The sequence below is a fragment of the Pseudopipra pipra genome, unplaced genomic scaffold (genome assembly GCF_036250125.1).
Source record: "Pseudopipra pipra isolate bDixPip1 unplaced genomic scaffold, bDixPip1.hap1 HAP1_SCAFFOLD_635, whole genome shotgun sequence".
Taxonomy (NCBI): domain Eukaryota; kingdom Metazoa; phylum Chordata; class Aves; order Passeriformes; family Pipridae; genus Pseudopipra; species Pseudopipra pipra.
In genome coordinates this window covers 1-18,204 of record NW_026991125.1, presented here as the reverse complement: position 1 = coordinate 18,204, position 18,204 = coordinate 1, and the positions used below count along the sequence as shown (strand labels likewise).

Below are 18,204 nucleotides of genomic sequence, written 5' to 3'. Positions count from 1 at the left end.
TAACACCCAGTGCTCCCCAAAAATTGACCCAAAACCGACCCAAATCACACCAAACAATTCCCCAAAACTGACCCCAAAAACTGACCCCAATCATCCCCAAAAGCTGACCCAAAACTGACCCCAATCATCCCAAAAGCTGACCCAAAACTGACCCAAATCACCCCAAACAATGACCCCAAACTGGCCCCAAAAACTGACCCAAATCATCCCCAAAACTGACCCAAAACTCTGCATTTATTTGGCACCATTTCCTCTCAAAAACAACATCTCCGATTTAGTTGATTGCTAAAGCCATCATTTTAAAATCATCTCAGGAATCAAAAGGGACTGGAAAACACACACAAATCATTCCTGCACCCACCAAATCATTAGGAATTGGAACCCCATTCCCTCATCTCTCTCCTTGTTCTTCTTGCCTGGAAAACCTGATGATCCCCGCTGGCTACTTTTAGGCTGCTTTTCTTCCACAGCTCCTTTCTCCCGGCTGAAACCTCCTGGCATATTCAGGGCTTATCTGGAGGGAAGCCCCTCTGAGGTATTTCCTCTCGTGGCAATTCTGTGGGATGAAGAAGTAAAAAAAGCACGTCAAGAGCTCCTTCTACCCCCTTCCTTCGCAAACACCCTCCCAGTTTTTGTCCTTGGCAGCTCCATCCCCCCGGCACCCGCACCCGACGCTTCGGCTCCGCTGGGAAAGGGACAGCAAGTGCACAAGCAAGTTCAGTGCTGGGCAGGGGCTCCCTGGGGAACGGCACTTCAGTGCTTTAGTCCGTGGCCTTTCCTGCTGCCCTCCCTCCTGGAGGCAGAGGATGACCCGGCCCTTGTTTCTCCCACGCTCGCAGACCCAGGTCCTGCTCCTTTGGCCCCACTTTTCTTAGCAGACCCGGCCTCATTTTCCAGGGTCCCCAGGAAACTTCTGCACTTGACCCATTGCTGAGTGCAGAGCACAGGGCAAGGGAAGGACAAATTTCTCGGCACCCACCCCCTGGAATTTTCCTTCTCCGCAGCACGCTCCCGTTCCCGCTGTCTCTGGAGGTGCCCGCACGAGTCCTCCTTCTCCCAGCACCTCAGAGAATGTCCTTTTCACCCAGGTCCTGCCTAGCGTCGTCCAACAAAACACACTGACAACATTTTTCAGGATGCCAGTGGAGAGATATTAGAGCACACTGCACAGGGAAACTGAGCCTGCCCCATCCCTGCAAGTGTTCCAGGCCAGGCTGGACGGGACTCGGAGCAACCGGGGACAGTGGAAGGTGTCCCTGCCCACGGAAGACAGGCTGGCCTTTGAAGGTCCCCTTCAAACCAAATCGCTCTGGGATTCCCCTCCAAAATCGCTACCCAAGAGACACAGCAGTCAAAGTAGAGGGACTGCACTGCCAGCTTTTCTTACCTGCAGGCACACACAGCACAGCACGCTGGACATAAAAGCCCCGGGGTTAGTCCTGCCAGAGGTGTCCGGCACACCCACGGCGACCGAAGGGAAAGAGGCAGCCTGGGAACACGGAGTAAAAGACACCTTAATTAGGAGTACAACGAGCAATAGCCAGGTCATTCACACAGCTTCACTGTCCAGTCATACAAAAAGCACTCACCGAGGCCTCAGTTAGGATGGTTCCTGACGCTGACCGGGTGAATGCCTCCCTGGAAGCCCGCTCCGCTCATGCCAGGCACTGGGGCTCACCCAGGGGGGCTTTGCCAAGCATCCAATGGAAATTAAAATTACAGGCTGGGCAAAGGCGCTTCCCGCAGGACCGCTCCTGGCCAAGGCCACCGGTCCGTGCAAGTCAGACCACTGACCACCCGGGGCTGGGGATTTTCGGGGGCACGCTTCCAGCTTTTATTCTCCAGAAACTCCAGTTCTTTCTGGCACCGCTTGCTTCAGTCTTCCCCTGTTGGAAGAGGTCACTTTAGTCTTTCGAGGGGCCAGATTGCCAAAGCCCGGCCGGTCCCTTCCCACGAGGAAAGGTAGCTTGGTCTTGGACAGGATACTGGGGGGGAGACACAAAATAAAAGTTTAATTTAAAACAACTGCCTAAAATAGAAAGCAATTCAAACATAAGGCAGACAAGACTCGTGCAAATCTGAATACATTTGACTTCAAAGGAGAATTATTTCCCTCTGCACCTAACAGAATGTCATTTTCACCCGGGTCCTGCTTACCATCGTCCAACAAAACACGCTGACAACATTTTTCCTGATGACAGTGGAGAGATATTAGAGCACACCGCACACGGAAGCCGAGCCTGCCCCATCCCTGCAAGTGTTCCAGGCCAGGCTGGATGGGACTGGGAGCATCCAGCCGGGGATGAGAGCGGAAGGTGCCCCTGCCCACGGAAGGCAGGCTGGCCTTTGAAGGTCCCCTTCAAACCAAATCGCTCTGGGATTCCCCTCCAAAATCACTACCAAAGAGACACAGCAATCAAAGCAGAGGGACTGCACTCCCAGCTTTTCTTACCTGCAGGCACACACAGCACAGCACGTTGGACATAAAAGCCACGGGGTTAGTCCTGCCAGAGGCGTCCGGCACAGTGTCCACGGCGACCGAAGGGAAAGAGGGAGCCTGGGAATACGGAGTAAAAGACACCTTAATTAGGAGTACAACGAGCACCAGCCAGGTCATTCCCACAGACAGCTTCACTGTCCAGTCATACAAAAAGCACTCACCGAGGCCTCAGTTAGGATGGTTCCTGACGCTGACCGGGTGAATGCCTCCCTGGAAGCCCGCTCTGCTCCTGCCAGGCACCGGGGCTCACCCAGGGGGGCTTTGCCAAGCATCCAAGAGAAAATTAAAATTACAGGCTGGGCAAAGGCGCTTCCCGCAGGACCGCTCCTGGCCAAGGCCACCGGTCCGTGCAAGTCAGACCACTGACCACTCGGGGCTGGGGATTTTCGGGGGCACGCTTCCAGCTTTTATTCTCCAGAGACTCCAGTTCTTCCTGGCACCCCTTGCTTCAGTCTTCCCCTGCTGGAAGAGGTCACTTTAGTCTTTCGAGGGGCCAGATTGCCAAAGCCCGGCCGGTCCATTCCCACGAGGAAAGAAAGGTAGCTTTGTCTTGTACAGGATGCTGAAGGGGGAGACACAAAATAAAAGTTTAATTTCAAATAACTGCCGAGAAGAGAAAGCAATTCAAACAGAAGGCAGATGAGACTCGTGCAAAACCCAATACATTTGACTTCAAAGGAGAATTATTTCCCTCTGCACCTCAGAGAAGGCAATTTTCACCCGGGTCCCGCTTACCATCGTCGCACAAAAGGTGCTGACAACATTTTTCCTGATGCCAGTGGAGAGCTATTAGAGCACACCGCACAGGGAAGCCGAGGCTGCCCCTGGATCCCTGCAAGTGTTCCAGGCCAGGCTGGATGGGACTTGCAGCATCCAACCGGGGATGAGAGTGGAAGGTGCCCCTGCCTACGGAAGACAGGGTGCCCTTTAAAGGTCCCCTTCAAACCAAATCGCTCTCTCATTGCCCTCCGAAAGAACTCCCAAAGAGACACAGCAACCAAAGCAGAGGGACTGCACTGCCAGCTTTTCTGACCTGCAGGCACACACAGCACAGCACGCTGGACATAAAAGCCCCGGGGTTAGTCCTGCCAGAGGCGTCCGGCACAGTGTCCACGGCGACCGAAGGGAAAGAGGGAGCCTGGGAACACGGAGTAAAAGACACCTTAATTAGGACTACACTGAGCAATAGCCAGGTCATTCCCACAGACAGCTTCACCGTCCAGTCACACAAAAAGCACTCACCTACCGGGGCCTCAGTTAGGATGGCTCCTGACGCTGACACCTCCGTTTTGCCCCGGGGGGTCAAGAAGAACATCCCTGGGAAGAAGTCACCCCCAACAGCAAAAAGGGAAAATTAGTGAAGCACGGGGTCCTCTTCTGACTAGATTGCCACCAGCATTCCCTAGCAAATGCCACGACTATTCTGTTACAGACGAGAAAACCCTGTTCTCCCAAACAAACAGCGAGGAGATTTATGGGCACGCCTGAAAATTTCCTGTGAGGAACGTTTTGTAACTAAGGAGCAGGTGCTATCTTGAGTTCAAGGCATCCATTTGACAGACACTTGGTACAGCAAACTCTTCAGCAGAGCAATTAATTGCTGCCTATTTGAACAGCAGGGGAGAGAAAATGACAGTCGAAGGGAAGACAAGAAAAGCAGAACTGCAATCAGCAGACTTTTCTTCCATCTCTCCCGAGAAAGCCTAGTTTGTCTGTTCTAATAATTCTATGCCCTTTTCTACAGGAAACTTAGACCAAGGCTGAAAAAACAACTAGAAAACACGGAGAGAAGCTTTTTAGAATTTCACGTGGTTTTCCCAAACGGATCCCAGAAAAGCAGAACTCGGTAGAATGTACTCACCTCGAGGCCTTTGGTCTTTTTTTCCATAAGCTTCGTCACCTGATTGAAAAAGCAGAGTAGACTCGGTATTTAGGCTCCCAACAGGAAAACTTCCCCTTCGTTTCCTAAAAGAAACTACATTAATTTGCACAGCTGCAGGCGCGTCTCCAGCTGTTAAAGCCTTTCAGCTTTTCGGAGGGTGAGAATGCCCTGCGAAGGAAGGCTGAAAAACGCTCGGAGCCTGCCCAGGTCAAAGAGCCCCTCGATTTTGTCTGTGTTCCAGTCCCCGGCTAAAGAAAGGGCAGAAGAAGCGCAGTTGTTGCTTGCCTTTTCCCTCAGAGGTTTTGCCAGGCGCCGGGCCAGCCCGGGCACTGCGGGGGAAGGCCGGCAGCGCCCAAAGCCCGCCGCTTTCCCGGGGGCGTCGCTTGCGAGAGCGCCCCCGAGCGCCGGGCCCCGCCTCACAGTCGCCGCCTGGCGGACACGGCCGGGAGCGGCACTGCAGCCGCGCGCGGCACTGCAGCCGCGCTCCCCCCCCCCCCCCCCCCCCCCCCCCCACCTTGGCGAGACCCGCGGCGCCTTTCGCGCGTACGGGCCTTTCTTCCCGAAAACCTGCCCTTGCCTAGGAAAAGCTGAGCAGTTCACAGAGCTGCTGTTTCCCGCCCAGCTTCCCAAAGGATTTCTCTCTCCCGGCAGCACAGACAGGGGCCCCGAGGCAGCGCACACCCTCCCCGCGGGGGGGTGTGGTGCGTGTGCAATGCCAGGGCACATCCGAACCCGGCCCTGCGGCGGCACGCAGGTGCAAGTTTCTCCGCAGAGGCGAGAAACTTGCCTGTCGCTTCCCCTGCCTGCAGTCGCCGATGGCCGCGGGAGAGGCAGAAGAGCGGCCGCGCCGAACCGCCGCGCCCAGCTTACCCCGGGGACGATTTCCGTCGGATCTGGCGCCGTGGGTCGCTTCCTGGGGGGGGGGGGGAAGGCGGCGGCGCAGCTCCGACAGCATCTCCGGGGCACGGCGGGAGCGGGAGCGGAGGGGAGCGGGGGGGGGAGCGGGGGGCGGGAGGGGAGCGGAGCGGAACGAGGCGGGAGGGCGGAGCGCCGCGCCGCCATCTTTAGTGTGGTCGTTCCGGTCCTGGCGGCGCCATCTTTACTGTGGGCTTGGCGGACTTCCGGGCAGGGGCGCCATCTTTAGTGTGGTCGTTCCGGTCCTGGCGGCGCCATCTTTACTGTGGGCTTGGCGGACTTCCGCGCCGGGGCCTTGGAGGACTTCCGGTCGCTCTCTACTTCCGGTGACCGAGTTTACCCAAATTAGCGTCCCTCCTGGCTAATTTCTGCGCTTTCACCCCAAAAAAATCTTCATGTTATTCCCCCCACACACACCCCGGGAGAGACGGGAGACCGCCAGTCCCGCCCTGCCGCCGGAACCGGCCCTTAACTCGAGCAGGGAGCGCTGCACCGGCACGAGAGCCACTGCGCATGCGTCGCCGGTCCCGCTCCTGGCTGCCCTTACTTACCACGTGATCGCCGGCGTCTTGCCAACGACCGCGCATGCGCCGGCGTCCCCACCTCGGCTGCCCCCCCCACCCCGCCGCCCGACCGCCCGGCTTCGCTTTCTTGTTGCGGCTCCCCCTCCACTTTTTCGGCTCCCTGGGGTTCCCCCACCCACATTTTGGGGTCCCCTTCTCACATTTTTGGGGTGATGACCCCGCAATTTACGGTTCGGGGAGGGGGGGAGGAGAGGAAACGGGGTGCCCAAGAAGGGGTTTCTTTTTTTTTTTTTTTTTTTCTCTCTTATTTCCTTTTCATTTTATTTCCTTTTTAGTTTTTTTGCCTTTTTTTTTTTTTAATTTTCTTTTGTTTTTTTAATATTTCCTTTTTTATTTCGTTTATTTTTTATTCTCTTTATTTTTCATCTTCTCTCCCAGTGCTCCCCAGTAACACCCAGTGCTCCCCAACAACCCTCAGTAACACCCAGTGCTCCCCAGTGCACCCCAGTAACACCCAGTGCTCCTCAACAACCCCCAGTAACACTCAGTGCTCCCCAGTAAACACCCAGTACTCCCCAACAACCCCCAGTAACACCCAGTGCTCCCCAAAAATTGACCCAAAACCGACCCAAATCACACCAAACAATGACCCAAAACTGACCCCAAAAACTGACCCCAATCATCCCCAAAAGCTGACCCAAAACTGACCCCAATCATCCCAAAAGCTGACCCAAAACTGACCCAAATCACCCCAAACAATGACCCCAAACTGGCCCCAAAAACTGACCCAAATCATCCCCAAAACTGACCCAAAACTCTGCATTTATTTGGCACCATTTCCTCTCAAAAACAACATCTCCGATTTAGTTGATTGCTAAAGCCATCATTTTAAAATCATCTCAGGAATCAAAAGGGACTGGAAAACACACACAAATCATTCCTGCACCCACCAAATCATTAGGAATTGGAACCCCATTCCCTCATCTCTCTCCTTGTTCTTCTTGCCTGGAAAACCTGATGATCCCCGCTGGCTACTTTTAGGCTGCTTTTCTTCCACAGCTCCTTTCTCCCGGCTGAAACCTCCTGGCATATTCAGGGCTTATCTGGAGGGAAGCCCCTCTGAGGTATTTCCTCTCGTGGCAATTCTGTGGGATGAAGAAGTAAAAAAAAGCACGTCAAGAGCTCCTTCTACCCCCTTCCTTCGCAAACACCCTCCCAGTTTTGTCCTTGGCAGCTCCATCCCCCCGGCACCCGCACCCGACGCTTCGGCTCCGCTGGGAAAGGGACAGCAAGTGCACAAGCAAGTTCAGTGCTGGGCAGGGGCTCCCTGGGGAACGGCACTTCAGTGCTTTAGTCCGTGGCCTTTCCTGCTGCCCTCCCTCCTGGAGGCAGAGGATGACCCGGCCCTTGTTTCTCCCACGCTCGCAGACCCAGGTCCTGCTCCTTTGGCCCCACTTTTCTTAGCAGACCCGGCCTCATTTTCCAGGGTCCCCAGGAAACTTCTGCACTTGACCCATTGCTGAGTGCAGAGCACAGGGCAAGGGAAGGACAAATTTCTCGGCACCCACCCCCTGGAATTTTCCTTCTCCGCAGCACGCTCCCGTTCCCGCTGTCTCTGGAGGTGCCCGCACGAGTCCTCCTTCTCCCAGCACCTCAGAGAATGTCCTTTTCACCCAGGTCCTGCCTAGCGTCGTCCAACAAAACACACTGACAACATTTTTCAGGATGCCAGTGGAGAGATATTAGAGCACACTGCACAGGGAAACTGAGCCTGCCCCATCCCTGCAAGTGTTCCAGGCCAGGCTGGACGGGACTCGGAGCAACCGGGGACAGTGGAAGGTGTCCCTGCCCACGGAAGGCAGGCTGGCCTTTGAAGGTCCCCTTCAAACCAAATCGCTCTGGGATTCCCCTCCAAAATCGCTACCCAAGAGACACAGCAGTCAAAGTAGAGGGACTGCACTGCCAGCTTTTCTTACCTGCAGGCACACACAGCACAGCACGCTGGACATAAAAGCCCCGGGGTTAGTCCTGCCAGAGGTGTCCGGCACACCCACGGCGACCGAAGGGAAAGAGGCAGCCTGGGAACACGGAGTAAAAGACACCTTAATTAGGAGTACAACGAGCAATAGCCAGGTCATTCACACAGCTTCACTGTCCAGTCATACAAAAAGCACTCACCGAGGCCTCAGTTAGGATGGTTCCTGACGCTGACCGGGTGAATGCCTCCCTGGAAGCCCGCTCCGCTCATGCCAGGCACCGGGGCTCACCCAGGGGGGCTTTGCCAAGCATCCAATGGAAATTAAAATTACAGGCTGGGCAAAGGCGCTTCCCGCAGGACCGCTCCTGGCCAAGGCCACCGGTCCGTGCAAGTCAGACCACTGACCACCCGGGGCTGGGGATTTTCGGGGGCACGCTTCCAGCTTTTATTCTCCAGAAACTCCAGTTCTTTCTGGCACCGCTTGCTTCAGTCTTCCCCTGTTGGAAGAGGTCACTTTAGTCTTTCGAGGGGCCAGATTGCCAAAGCCCGGCCGGTCCCTTCCCACGAGGAAAGGTAGCTTGGTCTTGGACAGGATACTGGGGGGGAGACACAAAATAAAAGTTTAATTTAAAACAACTGCCTAAAATAGAAAGCAATTCAAACATAAGGCAGACAAGACTCGTGCAAATCTGAATACATTTGACTTCAAAGGAGAATTATTTCCCTCTGCACCTAACAGAATGTCATTTTCACCCGGGTCCTGCTTACCATCGTCCAACAAAACACGCTGACAACATTTTTCCTGATGACAGTGGAGAGATATTAGAGCACACCGCACACGGAAGCCGAGCCTGCCCCATCCCTGCAAGTGTTCCAGGCCAGGCTGGATGGGACTGGGAGCATCCAGCCGGGGATGAGAGCGGAAGGTGCCCCTGCCCACGGAAGGCAGGCTGGCCTTTGAAGGTCCCCTTCAAACCAAATCGCTCTGGGATTCCCCTCCAAAATCACTACCAAAGAGACACAGCAATCAAAGCAGAGGGACTGCACTCCCAGCTTTTCTTACCTGCAGGCACACACAGCACAGCACGTTGGACATAAAAGCCACGGGGTTAGTCCTGCCAGAGGCGTCCGGCACAGTGTCCACGGCGACCGAAGGGAAAGAGGGAGCCTGGGAATACGGAGTAAAAGACACTTTAATTAGGAGTACAACGAGCACCAGCCAGGTCATTCCCACAGACAGCTTCACTGTCCAGTCATACAAAAAGCACTCACCGAGGCCTCAGTTAGGATGGTTCCTGACGCTGACCGGGTGAATGCCTCCCTGGAAGCCCGCTCTGCTCCTGCCAGGCACCGGGGCTCACCCAGGGGGGCTTTGCCAAGCATCCAAGAGAAAATTAAAATTACAGGCTGGGCAAAGGCGCTTCCCGCAGGACCGCTCCTGGCCAAGGCCACCGGTCCGTGCAAGTCAGACCACTGACCACTCGGGGCTGGGGATTTTCGGGGGCACGCTTCCAGCTTTTATTCTCCAGAGACTCCAGTTCTTCCTGGCACCCCTTGCTTCAGTCTTCCCCTGCTGGAAGAGGTCACTTTAGTCTTTCGAGGGGCCAGATTGCCAAAGCCCGGCCGGTCCATTCCCACGAGGAAAGAAAGGTAGTTTGTCTTGTACAGGATGCTGAAGGGGGAGACACAAAATAAAAGTTTAATTTCAAATAACTGCCGAGAAGAGAAAGCAATTCAAACAGAAGGCAGACGAGACTCGTGCAAAACCCAATACATTTGACTTCAAAGGAGAATTATTTCCCTCTGCACCTCAGAGAAGGCAATTTTCACCCGGGTCCCGCTTACCATCGTCGCACAAAAGGTGCTGACAACATTTTTCCTGATGCCAGTGGAGAGCTATTAGAGCACACCGCACAGGGAAGCCGAGGCTGCCCCTGGATCCCTGCAAGTGTTCCAGGCCAGGCTGGATGGGACTTGCAGCATCCAACCGGGGATGAGAGTGGAAGGTGCCCCTGCCTACGGAAGACAGGGTGCCCTTTAAAGGTCCCCTTCAAACCAAATCGCTCTCTCATTGCCCTCCGAAAGAACTCCCAAAGAGACACAGCAACCAAAGCAGAGGGACTGCACTGCCAGCTTTTCTGACCTGCAGGCACACACAGCACAGCACGCTGGACATAAAAGCCCCGGGGTTAGTCCTGCCAGAGGCGTCCGGCACAGTGTCCACGGCGACCGAAGGGAAAGAGGGAGCCTGGGAACACGGAGTAAAAGACACCTTAATTAGGACTACACTGAGCAATAGCCAGGTCATTCCCACAGACAGCTTCACCGTCCAGTCACACAAAAAGCACTCACCTACCGGGGCCTCAGTTAGGATGGCTCCTGACGCTGACACCTCCGTTTGCCCCGGGGGGTCAAGAAGAACATCCCTGGGAAGAAGTCACCCCCAACAGCAAAAAGGGAAAATTAGTGAAGCACGGGGTCCTCTTCTGACTAGATTGCCACCAGCATTCCCTAGCAAATGCCACGACTATTCTGTTACAGACGAGAAAACCCTGTTCTCCCAAACAAACAGCGAGGAGATTTATGGGCACGCCTGAAAATTTCCTGTGAGGAACGTTTTGTAACTAAGGAGCAGGTGCTATCTTGAGTTCAAGGCATCCATTTGACAGACACTTGGTACAGCAAACTCTTCAGCAGAGCAATTAATTGCTGCCTATTTGAACAGCAGGGGAGAGAAAATGACAGTCGAAGGGAAGACAAGAAAAGCAGAACTGCAATCAGCAGACTTTTCTTCCATCTCTCCCGAGAAAGCCTAGTTTGTCTGTTCTAATAATTCTATGCCCTTTTCTACAGGAAACTTAGACCAAGGCTGAAAAAACAACTAGAAAACACGGAGAGAAGCTTTTTAGAATTTCACGTGGTTTTCCCAAACGGATCCCAGAAAAGCAGAACTCGGTAGAATGTACTCACCTCGAGGCCTTTGGTCTTTTTGTCCATAAGCTTCGTCACCTGATTGAAAAAGCAGAGTAGACTCGGTATTTAGGCTCCCAACAGGAAAACTTCCCCTTCGTTTCCTAAAAGAAACTACATTAATTTGCACAGCTGCAGGCGCGTCTCCAGCTGTTAAAGCCTTTCAGCTTTTCGGAGGGTGAGAATGCCCTGCGAAGGAAGGCTGAAAAACGCTCGGAGCCTGCCCAGGTCAAAGAGCCCCTCGATTTTGTCTGTGTTCCAGTCCCCGGCTAAAGAAAGGGCAGAAGAAGCGCAGTTGTTGCTTGCCTTTTCCCTCAGAGGTTTTGCCAGGCGCCGGGCCAGCCCGGGCACTGCGGGGGAAGGCCGGCAGCGCCCAAAGCCCGCCGCTTTCCCGGGGGCGTCGCTTGCGAGAGCGCCCCCGAGCGCCGGGCCCCGCCTCACAGTCGCCGCCTGGCGGACACGGCCGGGAGCGGCACTGCAGCCGCGCGCGGCACTGCAGCCGCGCCCCCCCCCCCCCCCCCCCCCCCCCCCACCTTGGCGAGACCCGCGGCGCCTTTCGCGCGTACGGGCCTTTCTTCCCGAAAACCTGCCCTTGCCTAGGAAAAGCTGAGCAGTTCACAGAGCTGCTGTTTCCCGCCCAGCTTCCCAAAGGATTTCTCTCTCCCGGCAGCACAGACAGGGGCCCCGAGGCAGCGCACACCCTCCCCGCGGGGGGGTGTGGTGCGTGTGCAATGCCAGGGCACATCCGAACCCGGCCCTGCGGCGGCACGCAGGTGCAAGTTTCTCCGCAGAGGCGAGAAACTTGCCTGTCGCTTCCCCTGCCTGCAGTCGCCGATGGCCGCGGGAGAGGCAGAAGAGCGGCCGCGCCGAACCGCCGCGCCCAGCTTACCCCGGGGACGATTTCCGTCGGATCTGGCGCCGTGGGTCGCTTCCTGGGGGGGGGGGGGAAGGCGGCGGCGCAGCTCCGACAGCATCTCCGGGGCACGGCGGGAGCGGGAGCGGAGGGGAGCGGGGGGGGGAGCGGGGGCGGGAGGGGAGCGGAGCGGAACGAGGCGGGAGGGCGGAGCGCCGCGCCGCCATCTTTAGTGTGGTCGTTCCGGTCCTGGCGGCGCCATCTTTACTGTGGGCTTGGCGGACTTCCGGGCAGGGGCGCCATCTTTAGTGTGGTCGTTCCGGTCCTGGCGGCGCCATCTTTACTGTGGGCTTGGCGGACTTCCGCGCCGGGGCCTTGGAGGACTTCCGGTCGCTCTCTACTTCCGGTGACCGAGTTTACCCAAATTAGCGTCCCTCCTGCCTAATTTCTGCGCTTTCACCCCAAAAAAATCTTCATGTTATTCCCCCCACACACACCCCGGGAGAGACGGGAGACCGCCAGTCCCGCCCTGCCGCCGGAACCGGCCCTTAACTCGAGCAGGGAGCGCTGCACCGGCACGAGAGCCACTGCGCATGCGTCGCCGGTCCCGCTCCTGGCTGCCCTTACTTACCACGTGATCGCCGGCGTCTTGCCAACGACCGCGCATGCGCCGGCGTCCCCACCTCGGCTGCCCCCCCCACCCCGCCGCCCGACCGCCCGGCTTCGCTTTCTTGTTGCGGCTCCCCCTCCACTTTTTCGGCTCCCTGGGGTTCCCCCACCCACATTTTGGGGTCCCCTTCTCACATTTTTGGGGTGATGACCCCGCAATTTACGGTTCGGGGAGGGGGGGAGGAGAGGAAACGGGGTGCCCAAGAAGGGGTTTCTTTTTTTTTTTTTTTTTTTCTCTCTTATTTCCTTTTCATTTTATTTCCTTTTTAGTTTTTTTGCCTTTTTTTTTTTTTTAATTTTCTTTTGTTTTTTTAATATTTCCTTTTTTATTTCGTTTATTTTTTATTCTCTTTATTTTTCATCTTCTCTCCCAGTGCTCCCCAGTAACACCCAGTGCTCCCCAACAACCCTCAGTAACACCCAGTGCTCCCCAGTGCACCCCAGTAACACCCAGTGCTCCTCAACAACCCCCAGTAACACTCAGTGCTCCCCAGTAAACACCCAGTACTCCCCAACAACCCCCAGTAACACCCAGTGCTCCCCAAAAATTGACCCAAAACCGACCCAAATCACACCAAACAATGACCCAAAACTGACCCCAAAAACTGACCCCAATCATCCCCAAAAGCTGACCCAAAACTGACCCCAATCATCCCAAAAGCTGACCCAAAACTGACCCAAATCACCCCAAACAATGACCCCAAACTGGCCCCAAAAACTGACCCAAATCATCCCCAAAACTGACCCAAAACTCTGCATTTATTTGGCACCATTTCCTCTCAAAAACAACATCTCCGATTTAGTTGATTGCTAAAGCCATCATTTTAAAATCATCTCAGGAATCAAAAGGGACTGGAAAACACACACAAATCATTCCTGCACCCACCAAATCATTAGGAATTGGAACCCCATTCCCTCATCTCTCTCCTTGTTCTTCTTGCCTGGAAAACCTGATGATCCCCGCTGGCTACTTTTAGGCTGCTTTTCTTCCACAGCTCCTTTCTCCCGGCTGAAACCTCCTGGCACGTTCAGGGCTTATCTGGAGGGAAGCCCCTCTGAGGTATTTCCTCTCGTGGCAATTCTGTGGGATGAAGAAGTAAAAAAAGCACGTCAAGAGCTCCTTCTACCCCCTTCCTTCGCAAACACCCTCCCAGTTTTGTCCTTGGCAGCTCCATCCCCCCGGCACCCGCACCCGACGCTTCGGCTCCGCTGGGAAAGGGACAGCAAGTGCACAAGCAAGTTCAGTGCTGGGCAGGGGCTCCCTGGGGAACGGCACTTCAGTGCTTTAGTCCGTGGCCTTTCCTGCTGCCCTCCCTCCTGGAGGCAGAGGATGACCCGGCCCTTGTTTCTCCCACGCTCGCAGACCCAGGTCCTGCTCCTTTGGCCCCACTTTTCTTAGCAGACCCGGCCTCATTTTCCAGGGTCCCCAGGAAACTTCTGCACTTGACCCATTGCTGAGTGCAGAGCACAGGGCAAGGGAAGGACAAATTTCTCGGCACCCACCCCCTGGAATTTTCCTTCTCCGCAGCACGCTCCCGTTCCCGCTGTCTCTGGAGGTGCCCGCACGAGTCCTCCTTCTCCCAGCACCTCAGAGAATGTCCTTTTCACCCAGGTCCTGCCTAGCGTCGTCCAACAAAACACACTGACAACATTTTTCAGGATGCCAGTGGAGAGATATTAGAGCACACTGCACAGGGAAACTGAGCCTGCCCCATCCCTGCAAGTGTTCCAGGCCAGGCTGGACGGGACTCGGAGCAACCGGGGACAGTGGAAGGTGTCCCTGCCCACGGAAGACAGGCTGGCCTTTGAAGGTCCCCTTCAAACCAAATCGCTCTGGGATTCCCCTCCAAAATCGCTACCCAAGAGACACAGCAGTCAAAGTAGAGGGACTGCACTGCCAGCTTTTCTTACCTGCAGGCACACACAGCACAGCACGCTGGACATAAAAGCCCCGGGGTTAGTCCTGCCAGAGGTGTCCGGCACAGTGTCCACGTCGACCGAAGGGAAAGAGGCAGCCTGGGAACACGGAGTAAAAGACACCTTAATTAGGAGTACAACGAGCAATAGCCAGGTCATTCCCACAGACAGCTTCACTGTCCAGTCATACAAAAAGCACTCACCGAGGCCTCAGTTAGGATGGTTCCTGATGCTGACCAGGTGAATGCCTCCCTGGAAGCCCGCTCCGCTCATGCCAGGCACTGGGGCTCACCCAGGGGGGCTTTGCCAAGCATCCAATGGAAATTAAAATTACAGGCTGGGCAAAGGCGCTTCCCGCAGGACCGCTCCTGGCCAAGGCCACCGGTCCGTGCAAGTCAGACCACTGACCACCCGGGGCTGGGGATTTTCGGGGGCACGCTTCCAGCTTTTATTCTCCAGAAACTCCAGTTCTTTCTGGCACCGCTTGCTTCAGTCTTCCCCTGTTGGAAGAGGTCACTTTAGTCTTTCGAGGGGCCAGATTGCCAAAGCCCGGCCGGTCCCTTCCCACGAGGAAAGGTAGCTTGGTCTTGGACAGGATACTGGGGGGGAGACACAAAATAAAAGTTTAATTTAAAACAACTGCCTAAAATAGAAAGCAATTCAAACATAAGGCAGACAAGACTCGTGCAAATCTGAATACATTTGACTTCAAAGGAGAATTATTTCCCTCTGCACCTAACAGAATGTCATTTTCACCCGGGTCCTGCTTACCATCGTCCAACAAAACACGCTGACAACATTTTTCCTGATGACAGTGGAGAGATATTAGAGCACACCGCACACGGAAGCCGAGCCTGCCCCATCCCTGCAAGTGTTCCAGGCCAGGCTGGATGGGACTGGGAGCATCCAGCCGGGGATGAGAGCGGAAGGTGCCCCTGCCCACGGAAGGCAGGCTGGCCTTTGAAGGTCCCCTTCAAACCAAATCGCTCTGGGATTCCCCTCCAAAATCGCTACCCAAGAGACACAGTAATCAAAGCAGAGGGACTGCACTCCCAGCTTTTCTTACCTGCAGGCACACACAGCACAGCACGTTGGACATAAAAGCCACGGGGTTAGTCCTGCCAGAGGCGTCCGGCACAGTGTCCACGTCGACCGAAGGGAAAGAGGCAGCCTGGGAACACGGAGTAAAAGACACTTTAATTAGGAGTACAACGAGCACCAGCCAGGTCATTCCCACAGACAGCTTCACTGTCCAGTCATACAAAAAGCACTCACCGAGGCCTCAGTTAGGATGGTTCCTGACGCTGACCGGGTGAATGCCTCCCTGGAAGCCCGCTCTGCTCCTGCCAGGCACCGGGGCTCACCCAGGGGGGCTTTGCCAAGCATCCAAGGGAAATTAAAATTACAGGCTGGGCAAAGGCGCTTCCCGCAGGACCGCTCCTGGCCAAGGCCACCGGTCCGTGCAAGTCAGACCACTGACCACCCGGGGCTGGGGATTTTCGGGGGCACGCTTCCAGCTTTTATTCTCCAGAGACTCCAGTTCTTCCTGGCACCCCTTGCTTCAGTCTTCCCCTGCTGGAAGAGGTCACTTTAGTCTTTCGAGGGGCCAGATTGCCAAAGCCCGGCCGGTCCATTCCCACGAGGAAAGAAAGGTAGCTTTGTCTTGTACAGGATGCTGAAGGGGGAGACACAAAATAAAAGTTTAATTTCAAATAACTGCCGAGAAGAGAAAGCAATTCAAACAGAAGGCAGACGAGACTCGTGCAAAACCCAATACATTTGACTTCAAAGGAGAATTATTTCCCTCTGCACCTCAGAGAAGGCAATTTTCACCCGGGTCCCGCTTACCATCGTCGCACAAAAGGTGCTGACAACATTTTTCCTGATGCCAGTGGAGAGCTATTAGAGCACACCGCACAGGGAAGCCGAGGCTGCCCCTGGATCCCTGCAAGTGTTCCAGGCCAGGCTGGATGGGACTTGCAGCATCCAACCGGGGATGAGAGTGGAAGGTGCCCCTGCCTACGGAAGACAGGGTGCCCTTTAAAGGTCCCCTTCAAACCAAATCGCTCTCTCATTGCCCTCCGAAAGAACTCCCAAAGAGACACAGCAACCAAAGCAGAGGGACTGCACTGCCAGCTTTTCTGACCTGCAGGCACACACAGCACAGCACGCTGGACATAAAAGCCCCGGGGTTAGTCCTGCCAGAGGCGTCCGGCACAGTGTCCACGGCGACCGAAGGGAAAGAGGGAGCCTGGGAACACGGAGTAAAAGACACCTTAATTAGGACTACACTGAGCAATAGCCAGGTCATTCCCACAGACAGCTTCACCGTCCAGTCACACAAAAAGCACTCACCTACCGGGGCCTCAGTTAGGATGGCTCCTGACGCTGACACCTCCGTTTGCCCCGGGGGGTCAAGAAGAACATCCCTGGGAAGAAGTCACCCCCAACAGCAAAAAGGGAAAATTAGTGAAGCACGGGGTCCTCTTCTGACTAGATTGCCACCAGCATTCCCTAGCAAATGCCACGACTATTCTGTTACAGACGAGAAAACCCTGTTCTCCCAAACAAACAGCGAGGAGATTTATGGGCACGCCTGAAAATTTCCTGTGAGGAACGTTTTGTAACTAAGGAGCAGGTGCTATCTTGAGTTCAAGGCATCCATTTGACAGACACTTGGTACAGCAAACTCTTCAGCAGAGCAATTAATTGCTGCCTATTTGAACAGCAGGGGAGAGAAAATGACAGTCGAAGGGAAGACAAGAAAAGCAGAACTGCAATCAGCAGACTTTTCTTCCATCTCTCCCGAGAAAGCCTAGTTTGTCTGTTCTAATAATTCTATGCCCTTTTCTACAGGAAACTTAGACCAAGGCTGAAAAAACAACTAGAAAACACGGAGAGAAGCTTTTTAGAATTTCACGTGGTTTTCCCAAACGGATCCCAGAAAAGCAGAACTCGGTAGAATGTACTCACCTCGAGGCCTTTGGTCTTTTTTTCCATAAGCTTCGTCACCTGATTGAAAAAGCAGAGTAGACTCGGTATTTAGGCTCCCAACAGGAAAACTTCCCCTTCGTTTCCTAAAAGAAACTACATTAATTTGCACAGCTGCAGGCGCGTCTCCAGCTGTTAAAGCCTTTCAGCTTTTCGGAGGGTGAGAATGCCCTGCGAAGGAAGGCTGAAAAACGCTCGGAGCCTGCCCAGGTCAAAGAGCCCCTCGATTTTGTCTGTGTTCCAGTCCCCGGCTAAAGAAAGGGCAGAAGAAGCGCAGTTGTTGCTTGCCTTTTCCCTCAGAGGTTTTGCCAGGCGCCGGGCCAGCCCGGGCACTGCGGGGGAAGGCCGGCAGTGCCCAAACCCCGCCGCTTTCCCGGGGGCGTCGCTTGCGAGAGCGCCCCCGAGCGCCGGGCCCCGCCTCACAGTCGCCGCCTGGCGGACACGGCCGGGAGCGGCACTGCAGCCGCGCGCGGCACTGCAGCCGCGCCCCCCCCCCCCCCCCCCCCCCCCCCCACCTTGGCGAGACCCGCGGCGCCTTTCGCGCGTACGGGCCTTTCTTCCCGAAAACCTGCCCTTGCCTAGGAAAAGCTGAGCAGTTCACAGAGCTGCTGTTTCCCGCCCAGCTTCCCAAAGGATTTCTCTCTCCGGCAGCACAGACAGGGGCCCCGAGGCAGCGCACACCCTCCCCGCGGGGGGGTGTGGTGCGTGTGCAATGCCAGGGCACATCCGAACCCGGCCCTGCGGCGGCACGCAGGTGCAAGTTTCTCCGCAGAGGCGAGAAACTTGCCTGTCGCTTCCCCTGCCTGCAGTCGCCGATGGCCGCGGGAGAGGCAGAAGAGCGGCCGCGCCGAACCGCCGCGCCCAGCTTACCCCGGGGACGATTTCCGTCGGATCTGGCGCCGTGGGTCGCTTCCTGGGGGGGGGGGGGAAGGCGGCGGCGCAGCTCCGACAGCATCTCCGGGGCACGGCGGGAGCGGGAGCGGAGGGGAGCGGGGGGGGGAGCGA

At 55.6% G+C, this 18,204-nt stretch overlaps 4 long non-coding RNA genes across 4 annotated transcripts; all 4 read right to left on the bottom strand.

Annotated features, from left to right (window-relative positions):
- Positions 1 to 216: 216 nt before the first annotated feature.
- On the bottom strand, positions 217 to 1,345 carry LOC135408780 (uncharacterized). The gene is made up of 2 exons (XR_010427829.1): positions 980 to 1,345; positions 217 to 556 (listed from the first exon to the last, which is right to left on the bottom strand). It is a non-coding gene; the product is annotated as an uncharacterized LOC135408780 (long non-coding RNA).
- A 5,281-nt stretch (positions 1,346 to 6,626) lies between these two features.
- LOC135408781 (uncharacterized) lies at positions 6,627 to 7,753 on the bottom strand. The gene is made up of 2 exons (XR_010427830.1): positions 7,390 to 7,753; positions 6,627 to 6,966 (listed from the first exon to the last, which is right to left on the bottom strand). It is a non-coding gene; the product is annotated as an uncharacterized LOC135408781 (long non-coding RNA).
- Positions 7,754 to 13,032: 5,279 nt separating this feature from the next.
- Positions 13,033 to 14,160, bottom strand: LOC135408782 (uncharacterized). The gene is made up of 2 exons (XR_010427831.1): positions 13,795 to 14,160; positions 13,033 to 13,372 (listed from the first exon to the last, which is right to left on the bottom strand). It is a non-coding gene; the product is annotated as an uncharacterized LOC135408782 (long non-coding RNA).
- A 132-nt stretch (positions 14,161 to 14,292) lies between these two features.
- Positions 14,293 to 18,084, bottom strand: LOC135408783 (uncharacterized). The gene is made up of 5 exons (XR_010427832.1): positions 18,070 to 18,084; positions 17,182 to 17,220; positions 15,275 to 15,379; positions 14,412 to 14,807; positions 14,293 to 14,307 (listed from the first exon to the last, which is right to left on the bottom strand). It is a non-coding gene; the product is annotated as an uncharacterized LOC135408783 (long non-coding RNA).
- Between the last annotated feature and the right edge of the window lie 120 nt (positions 18,085 to 18,204).